This window comes from Protopterus annectens, chromosome 4.part0 (genome assembly GCF_019279795.1).
Source record: "Protopterus annectens isolate FY-2018-M chromosome 4.part0, PAN1.0, whole genome shotgun sequence".
NCBI classification, from domain to species: Eukaryota; Metazoa; Chordata; order Ceratodontiformes; family Protopteridae; genus Protopterus; species Protopterus annectens.
In genome coordinates this window covers 471,771,379-471,782,429 of record NC_056733.1, presented here as the reverse complement: position 1 = coordinate 471,782,429, position 11,051 = coordinate 471,771,379, and positions in this window count along the sequence as shown.

Genomic DNA, 11,051 nt, shown 5'->3' with positions numbered 1-11,051 from the left:
ATATATATATATATATATATATATATATATATATATATATATACACACATACACACACACACACACATATACATACATTAGTACTTTGCACAAGTAATATCAGTGTGCACCAGAAGGAAAATATCTGTTTTCCTACCAGACTGCCAACTACTCCATTTCAGATGGTAAATCTCTCTATCAGTTTTCCTACATGTAATCGGGATGAACACTCTTTCGCTCCCCCCCCCTCTCCCTCTCATTCCTTTCAGTAACCTAAAATCATTTTATTAAGACTATGATATTCTCACACATTCTTGTCCTATTCAGGAAAGAGGGGAGTCTGGAGTCTATCCACAATATTTATATTCTGTCAATTACTGTATATTCTGTTAGCTAATCTTGTTCAATTATTAAGGTTTTTAGAGGCTTAGTGTGCTTTACACAATAATAACAGATGCTTTAGAGGTTTACTTAAAAAGTATTTGGGCTACACAAAAATTGGTTGTATTTTTATGACTTAAAAATGTGTACAGTTTTTTAAAAAAATTGAAAGGGGTCTTTAAATTGCAGAGAGGGCACACTAATCAACCAGCTTCTTTGTTAATTTGACTTGTGTCTTGCATTTAAAGAGTTGTGTGCACAATGGCAGTTTTTCTGATGAAGTCCATGTAATTCTGACGAAAGCACTTGTGGAATTAAAGAATCTTGGTTTCACTTCTGCCTCTTTCTTTTGGATTCCTGACAAGTAATAGGCAACAAATAATTCTATACAGGACATCAGTCTACCAGAACACACACACACCCACACACACACACACACACACACACACACACACACACACAATTTAAAGGACTGCTAATTTACCAATCTTTATGCCTTTGAGATGTGGGAGGAAACCTGCTGCTTCAGTGAAAGCCCACGTAAGGAAAGACAATCTATATGACAACACTTCAAAGAAGGCACTTTAGCTAGGAATAAGACCAGAAAACTAAGTATTGTAAGGCAGCACTGCACCACTGTGTCACCAGTCCTGAAATATTAGGGCAACATAACAACACTGAAACAAGTTCACAATTTGATTTTCTGGCATTGCAACATTCTAAATGTTTACAGTCTAGTACTGAGCTCTGTCATCAGTACTGTACCTTTAAAGTGCTTTATGCTTAGAACAAGCAAGATACCCCACTGTCAAAAACATCTGTACACTGTCCAGTTGTCAGTGCATAAGTACTTATGTTAAAGTACTTTTCACCTTCCAATGATCACTGCTTTATGCAGGCAGTGTCCAGAAGTACAGACAGATACTTATAAGGCATTTTCAGTTCTTCAGCCAAGTATGGGGACTCCTCTTCTCCTACGAGCTTGCAGAACTTAGTTCATTCTCAGCAGTGCAGTGATGTAAAAATTCTTCATAAAGCTGTATCTGCAAATATAAAATGCATACATTTAGGAAAGAAAATTAAATTGATAACTCTATAACCTGGACAGAAGTCACATCTGGGTAACTAAATAAATAAAATGGAGCACTGTTAAGTTTTATAGTTACTCGAACTTTCATACCAACAGGTGTCCTTTGAATGGAAGCCCTTGTAACTGTTAACACTTGCGTTAGTCCAATACACATTATCACATATACCTTGGTGTTCGAGTTTCTACTGGTCCAGCACAGCTTTTACTCATTTTTATTACTAAGTAACAATATTTATACAGGAAATAACACTTTGAATAGGGTTTTTAAAAAGTTATAAAAAGAGATTTCAAAAGAAAAGTATAAAACACCATATTTTGCAGCTACAACAGACTGAAGGATACAGAAGCCCTGAGAAGAGATAACTTCAAGTGTAAGAAATAAGACAGGCACTATCACCTAATAAAAACATTTTAAGAACTTCAAATCCACATTTTATTCACAAGCTCTGTAATTACTTAAGACAGTAACCCGAAAAAATAAGTCTCTACAACTGTAAAACAGAAAGCATTTAATCCTCAAAAACAGCCAAACACATTACTAAAATTAGATGAAGCCACATTGCGGCACCTGTAAATTATGTCACTACACACTTTACCATGCCACATAGGTAAGAAACAGTCACTAATTAAAACTAATGAAAAAGCAGACACAGACTAACTCCTTTAGATTGAAAATGTTGCTTTTTAACAGAAATAAAAGTTAATTTCAAATGCATCTATATATTTTTGAATAAAACAGGTACAGCTAAATTAATAAAGCACTAGTTGTGACAAGAGGAAGCTTCAGTTTACAATGAGGTAATAGTACATGAAAAATTAATAACAGTAACATTAAAGGACAGATAAATCCTTCACCAAATGACATCTAAACGCTATACAACAAAATGACTAACATGTTCGAATAATGCTGAATTTAAAAGAAGGCTTACCTTTCCTGGGGAAATAAGAATGGCAGGAACAGCAGTTAAAAGAGACGAAAGTAGCATCTAGTAAACCATCAGAAAATGGCAAATAATGGCTGAAAACAATGTGTGATCAGCTTACCCGTACGGAAACCAAACGTAATTACATGAATAGTAGCTGTGTGGAGTATTCACCGTAACAGCAGACAGCTGATGCCATTCCTGTTTTTTGGGTAGCAATTAAATGTATGTTATTTTAGCCTCAATGTATTGCTAACTGTTGCAGAACTCCAGCAAAAAATAGCTTTGATACTTGAAATGAGAAGCTATGGCCATAACATGGCAGAAGCACTGTACCCACCAAAGGCATTCCAATGGAGAAAACTTCAAACCTTCAAAGTGGTAGCTCAGAAATAATAAACAAAAAACAGGACTATTTTAACTATGAGAGGAAAAGGCATATTCTGAACCTTCTTCTCCAAATTGCATCATTCAACAACCTGACCTAAGCAACACTCTTTCACCAGCAAGACATTAAGAAGTTTCTTTTTTCAGGATAATGCAAGAAAGTAAACAACCAACCAAAAATAAAAAAAACCGCAAGGCGTAATTAACCGGGTATCCCTCCATTCCCAACTTCACCATTACATTTTTCCACCTGTCTAATGCCCTTCTGAATGTCTCTATGGATTTCCTCTTCACCACCCAGTCTAACAGTCTATTTATTCCATAAATCCATAGCACTCTCTATGAAGGTGTACTTTCACAGATCCACTGAGCACCAAGTCCATACTAAGTGCTGCCTGTGCCCCCCCCCCCCATCCATTTCTTTCTCAGGATGACCCCCTTCATGTCTCCATGACTTGATCTTGTGTACACATATACTTCTGGTTCCCACTGAGAACAGCTGAATCTTCCCCACTGTCTGGTGGTATCCTTTCCCACTTCACCCCACATATCTTCCCATGAACTTTCCCCTAAACTCTTTCCAGCAGCTTGATATCCCTTTCCTTGTATGGCCTCCAGAATCACATACGGTATTTGAGGTGTGGCCTAACCCAGAGCTGGGCTGAGTGGAAGTATTAGTTTCTTTGGTTCTGAGCTCTGCATCTCAACATTTTGTTTGTTACTGCTGTTGCCCTCTCACTCTGTTGGTGATGATCCATACCCATTTCAGGTGTGACCAACACCTCAGATTCTTTTCCTGCTTTGTTGCCAAAAGTTCCACTCCCTGGTAGTACATTTTGTGCCCTGTTCAACAATGACAAAGTGAAATAAAAGAATAAGACAAAAACACAGTGCATCAACAGGACGGACCACAGCAGTCTAAATAAAGATGCAAAAGCTCTGAATATAGTAGTTGAAGAACTTGTTCTACAAAAAATCCAATCGTAGCAATGATACTTAATAAACAGACGTACTTTATTCACTTCAACACGGTAAGCGCTTTCACCATAAAGGCTTCATCAGACCATATAAAATTGTTAAAACTCATGGGTTTAAATAGTACACACTTAAATCAATTTGATGACATCACTACCTGTGCTTCAATTAATTAATGTATTAATATATTAATATACTATTCGTATTAATCTAGCTTACCAACAAACAAAACATAAATCAAACATAGTACATATTAAAAACACATGCTGCTAAGGTATAATTAAAATTGTTGCAAAAATTAAAACATAAAAACATACGAATCACTGTGTTTATCTAGGTACCTTCAGCCTCCTGTTATAAAGTATAGGCTTCAAAGGTATTTTATCATTAAGCCCAGGGGCTTTATCGGCCCTAAACCTAATAATCCATTTAAGTTCACAGCATTCAGTATAATTTCTGGTATCACCACCACGTATACCAGGAATAACAACCTGTAAAACTGAAAACCTAAACTCATGTGTAGGGTCAGTCTTACGTACATGCCTCGCTAATGCATTATGTTCACTTCCCATGCGTATACAATACAAATGTTCCCTTATTCTTTCTCTTAATTTTTTATTAGTTTTCCCTACATAGAACGCACAACAAGATGTGCACCTCGCTAAATAAACAACATTCACTGTTTGGCAATCAGCTTCTACATGTAAATGATGGTTATACTTGGAAACAGGATGAACAAAGGTATTCATAGAATCTATATAACCACATTGATTACATTTTGAACATGGTTTCATACCTCACTCAGGATCATCATTAATAGCATTCCTAGCTGTACGTGGATAACATAGAATTTGTTTAAGATTCTTCTTATTTTTGAAAGTGAACTTAGGTTCATTACCTACGATACACTTAACTGTGTCATCCAATAACAACACATCCCAATGTTTCCTGACTATATCAGAGCATTGGTGTCAGAAGTATAAAACATGGGTACCCTAATAATATTAAGACTATTCCTTCCTGACCTCTCCACTAGAGGTTGGGCATTAAAATCAGAAAAGTAGGGGCTAGCTTTTGTCGTTCTGATTAAATTGACTTCATTCACAGTTCTATTTCCTCAAAATTATAACCTCTTTCTATTAGTCTCCCCTTAAGATCTAAAAGTTCCTGATTATATCCATCTTCAGTGGGATTCAATCTGGACGCCCTCATAAATTGCCCTTTAGTTACATTTTTAAAGACATAACGAGGGTGCATACTCCCTCTATGCAACAACGTATTCCTAAAACAAGCCTTTCTGTGAACATTAGTATTCAGGAGGCCATTACTTAATCTTTTAATAAACACATCTAGAAAAGAAATGCTCTGTCTTGAAAAATTCACAGTGAATTTAAGATAGTCTGTCAAACTATTCAATTGCCTCACAAACTGGAACAGGGAAATTTCATCACCTTTCCAAATTAAAAACAAATCATCCACAAAACGCTTAAAAAAGCCTACATTCTGTTTATAACAATCAAGGGGAAACAGTTTCTGTTCTTCCCAGTTAGCCATAACTATGTTGGTGTAGCTATTTGCGCACGCAGTGCCCATTGCTATGCCATCATTTTGAATATATAGTGTTATCAAACAGAAAAATATTGTTAAGCAGGACAGTTTCCAAAAATAAGGTTAGTAAATCTACAATATCTGTTCCAAAAGCTGAGTGTCTGGAAAGGTAACTATGTACCATCAAAACGCCCTCTTCATTCGGTATAACAGTAAAAAGACTAGTTACATCTAGAGTAGCTAGAATATACTATTCATCATAAGCCACATACTTCAAATATTCATAGAGACTAACTAAAAATTGTTTACTGTCTTTTAAGATATGGGCATTAGCTTCAACAACTGGTCTTAAGAAATGCTCAATATAAAGTGAAAGAGGTTCCGCCACCCATCCTCTACCAGAGACTATTGGTCTCATCAGAGGATTTTCATAATTTTTGTGAACCTTAGGAAATCCATGTATTGTTGGTATCAATGGATTATTCACCCTTAAGAATTTGAACAAATCAAGTGTCATGTATTTACTCAACAGAATGTCATCAAGCATATCATATACATTAAACCTTAATTTCCACATCATTCATACTAATTACTGAATAAAAGTTTTCTTCCTGCAATAACAAACCCATACTAACTTTATAACTATCATAGTCCAAAACTACCACAGGGCCCCCTTTATCCGCCGGTATAATAATTATTGATGGATCATTACTCAAATCTTTCAAAGCTTTTCTCTGTTTAAAAGTTAAATTACTCTTCCTGTTAGGTGTTTTTGAAGCCATAGAAATCAATTTGTATACATCATCTTCAACTAACTTATTGAACACATCTAAAAGTGGGTGCAAAACTGGAACATAAGTACTAGGAGGACGAAAAATTATACTTGTACTACTAGTATTGGAATCCATACCAAAGTCCAGTTTTAATTGGACATTGCGTGTAAATAATTTAAAATCCACAATAGTATCTGATAACTCACTCTTACTTGTAGGTATAAAGGACAGACCTTTATTCAACACCTGTACCTCATAATCAGTCAAATCCCTGTTGGACAAATTATATACTAATGATTGTCCACACGTTCCCACATTTTCTTCAAAGTTGGACCTGTATGTTCCCCTCCTGACCCTTTCCTTTTCTGTCTGCCCCTGCTGAAAGACCTCTGCCATTTAGCTTGGTGCTGTAGATGATGTAAACGATTTTTAGTTAGTCTCTAAGAATATTTGAAGTATGTGGCTTATGATGAATAGTATATTCTAGCTACTCTAGATGTAAATAGTCTTTTTACTGTTATACCGAATGAAGAGGGCGTTTTGATGGTACATAATTACCTTTCCAGACACTCAGCTTTTGGAACAGATATTGTAGATTTACTAACCTTATTTTTGGAAACTGTCCTGCATAACAATATTTTTCTGTTTGATAACACTCTATATATTCAAAATGATGGCGTAGCAATGGGCACTGCGTGCGCAAATAGCTACACCAACATAGTTATGGCTAACTGGGAAGAAGAGAAACTGTTTCCCCTTGATTGTTATAAACAGAATGTAGGCTTTTATAAACGTTTTGTGGATGATTTGTTTTTAATTTGGAAAGGTGATGAAATTTCCCTGTTCCAGTTTGTGAGGCAATTGAATAGTTTGACAGACTATCTTAAATTTACTATGAATTTTTCAAGACAGAGCATTTCTTTTCTAGATGTGTTTATTGAAAGGTTAAGTAATGGCCTCCTGAATACTAATGTTCACAGAAAGGCTTGTTTTAGGAATACGTTGTTGCATAGAGGGAGTATGCATCCTCGTTATGTCTTTAAAAATGTAACTAAAGGGCAATTTATGAGGGCGTCCAGACTGAATCCCACTGAAGATGGATATAATCAGGAACTTTTAGATCTTAAGGGGAGACTAATAGAAAGAGGTTATAATTCTGAGGAAATAGAACTGTGAATTAAGTCAATTTAATCAGAACGACAAAAGCTAGCCCCTACTTTTCTGATTTTAATGCCCAACCTCTAGTGGAGAGGTCAGGAAGGGATAGTCCTAATATTATTAGGGTACCCATGTTTTATAATTCTGACACCAATGCTCTAACTGATATAGTCAGGAAACATTGAGATGTGTTGTTATTGAATGACACAGTTAAGTGTATCATAGGTAATGAACCTAAGTTCACTTTCAAAAATAAGAAGAATCTTAAACAAATTCTATGTTATCCACGTACAGCTAGGAATGCTATTAATGATGATCCTGAGCGAGGTACGAAACCATGTTCAAAATGTAATCAGTGTGGTTATATAGATTCTATGAATACCTTTGTTCATCCTGTTTCCAAGTATAACCATCATTTACATGTAGAAGCTGACTGGACTGCCAAACAGTGAATGTTGTTTATTTAGCGAGGTGCACATCTTGTTGCGCGTTCTATGTAGGGAAAACTAATAGAAAATTAAGGGAAAGAATAAGGGAACATTTGTATTGTATACGCATGGGAAGTGAACATAATGCATTAGCGAGGCATGTACGTAAGACTGACCCTACACATGAGTTTAGGTTTTCAGTTTTACAGGTTGTTATTCCTGGTATACATGGTGGTGATACCAGAAATTATACTGAATGCTGTGAACTTAAATGGATTATTAGGTTTAGGGCCGATAAAGCCCCTGGGCTTAATGATAAAATACCTTTGAAGCCTATACTTTATAACAGGAGGCTGAAGATACCAAGATAAACACAGTGATTCGTATGTTTTTATGTTTTAATTTTTGTAACAATTTTAATTATACCTTAGCAGCATGTGTTTTTAATATGTACTATGTTTGATTTATGTTTTGTTTGTTGGTAAGCTTGATTAGTACGAATAGTATATTAATATATTAATACATTAATTAATTGAAGCACAGATGGTGATGTACATCAAATTGATTTAAGTGTGTACTATTTAAACCCATGAGTTTTAACAATTTTATATGGTCTGATGAAGCCTTTATGGTGAAAGCGCTTACAGTGTTGAAGTGAATAAAGTACGTCTGTTTATTAAGTATTGTTGCTACGATTGGATTTTTTGTAGACCAAGTTCTTCAACTACTATATTCAGAGCTTTTGCATCTTTATTTAGACTGCTGTGGTCCGTCCTGTTGATGCACTGTGTTTTTGTCTTATACTTAGTATTTTTGCTTCATACGGGACAGTTTGCTTCGTGGTGGTGCTCTTTGATTGTATTGGTGAAATAAAAGAATGTATAAGGAGATGAACAGATCCACAGCAGGTATCCCTTCTCCATGCCTTTAGCAATTCCTGAAGAACTTCTGAACTAAGCAGTCACTCTAGACTTAGATGAATCTTTTTGAGCACTCTGTTTAATTCTCATGATGAGTGGACAGTTGTCTGGTGGGGATTTAGGGACAAAATAAGGTCCCGAAATTAATTTCCAATTTGCATAACTAATAAGACTGAGATCTCATTGCTTATTTAAAATAACACTTCATCAGTGCCTGTAACATGCCCCATCTTAAGCAGTCCTTGAATGCTCTTACAGCTGGTTTTAATGGCAACATTTCCTCATTTCCTTCAGGCTGACAGGTCACATTTGTTATAAGATGTAGATCACTGACTTTGAATTGCAGGGAGTCTAAGTGAGCTATTCAGCCCAGATGTAATGCACTCTTTGGCACCTGATATGGATTAAAGGGCTCACCCTGCTTCCTCTGAACTGCATTCACTCACAATCCTAATTCCTTAATCAAAAGAAGAAATATGCAAAAGATCAATATTTGAGAGATTAACCTGATCCTAAAGACTTCTCAAATGAAACTGATTATTTTTGACTGTCCTAATGCAGACCAGTCACACCTTTCAGCTGTTTTGGACCTCTCAGAAAATGTTTCTTAAAATAACAGGTGCCACGAAATCCTTAGAAGCCCCTTTGCGTCATTAGCCCACTGCCCTGTGGCATCGCAGACACAACAGCAGAAGAGTCTCAAGCAAGATGGTCTGTAGTACACTGAATACAAGACGGGTGAAGGATCAGCAATGAGCAGGAAAGCCAGAAAGCAATACTCAGTAAAGGCTGTGGCGCTAACTAGAGTTATTCTCTGATATGATGAGACTGGATGTGGGAGCAGAACACAGACTTTAACTAGCAGCAGCTGAAGTGGGAGCACAAGCTGAGCCTCTAGTACATAAACAACTTCTTCTAAAAGTTGAACATGCTGCATACGGACAGATCTGCAGTATCTGTCAACAGTGCTAGGGTGGAAAGTACACTTGCATAAACTTACCATGACAACAGATGTTTGAATAGATTACTGCTGCAGTAGCCACTGCACATGGGTTGTAACCTGCCAAGGATACTGTATATCTGGCCAGTCTATAAAGCTTCAGGCACCTTTCTTTGATGCCATACATCTGTCCTTACCATAAGCAGAAATGCTAGAACAGGAGAGATGTACAGATGCACCAAAACTCAGAGCTTTATTGTCCCTAAAAAAGGAGGGTGAAGCGGGTCTATATTATCTAATCAAAGAGGCATTACAGAAAATGCCTCTTCATCGACCCTTAAAGAGCGAAGCAGCATCTATGCGAATGGCCAAATCAGCGATTTTTTTTCCTAGGGAAAAAAACTGCTTGGCCATCAGACTGAATTTGCCCCTTTCCCCACTATAGCATGATCTCAGAGTTGGTATATTTAGTTGGGGGGGGGGGCAAAGCCCCCCACTTTGAGGTGTTCTTAATGATGCTTCGTTTCTGACTGGATCAGCTTTTTTTTCCTGTAGGAAAAAATTAGCTGATTTGGCCATTCGCGTAATTGGCGGTTCGCTCTTTAGGGGTCAATGAAGAGGCATTCGTTGTAATGACTCTGATTAAATATAGACCTGGCTGAAGCTATCTACTCCAAATGAAGGCTTGCCAGAAGAGAAGAAAAAGGAGAATTCCTCACCCCAGCCAAGGAAGAGATTACTGAGGGAGGAGGATGGAGGATATCAGTACACAACAATGATTATTTGAGAAGCCACTGTTATGGTACGTTATCTGCACAACTGTACTATGTTCTTCTTTAGATCATTGTTGCAGCAGCCATTACATATGGAATAACTGCCAGAGCTCAAGAAGAAAGTGTGGAAGGACTCTGCTAGGGAAGCTAGTTCTGGCTCTAGGAACTACATTCAGCTTGTAACATTTAATAAATGATAACAAAAGGAATCCAGAGACAGCGCACACAATCCGCACTTTATTCAAAGTATAAAACGTCCAAAACTAGATCACAGAGTTCGTAAACGCTATTACACATCCAGTACATGCGTTTTCGTCAGCCTGTAGCTTAGACTTCATCAGACAAAATGAATTAACTAATTAAGCATTATATAAGCCAATACATTTAAAAAGACCAATAACATTCAAGCATCTAAGTTAAAACCAATGAAAATAGTGACAGTCTGAGGAGCTCATTATAATAAAATTGTGAGTGATTTAAAATCATCTAATAAATATGTAAAACACTTTTCCTTTAAAATAATTACAGTATTTAAAAGCAGAGGTATTGATTAAAAATATTGTAGTCAATTAGGTTTCTAGAACCCACAATATAATGAAGCTGTTAGGTTAAAACTGATAAATGTATTTGTGTGCACAGTAATTGTAGTAGGTACATAAAAAACAGAAGCATAGACAACAGTGCCCTCTACTGTTCATAGAACTACTTAATGAGTTTCAAACTTGAATTGATCTCAGTTTGAGAGCTGGGATAATTGAGATACATTCATTTAAGCC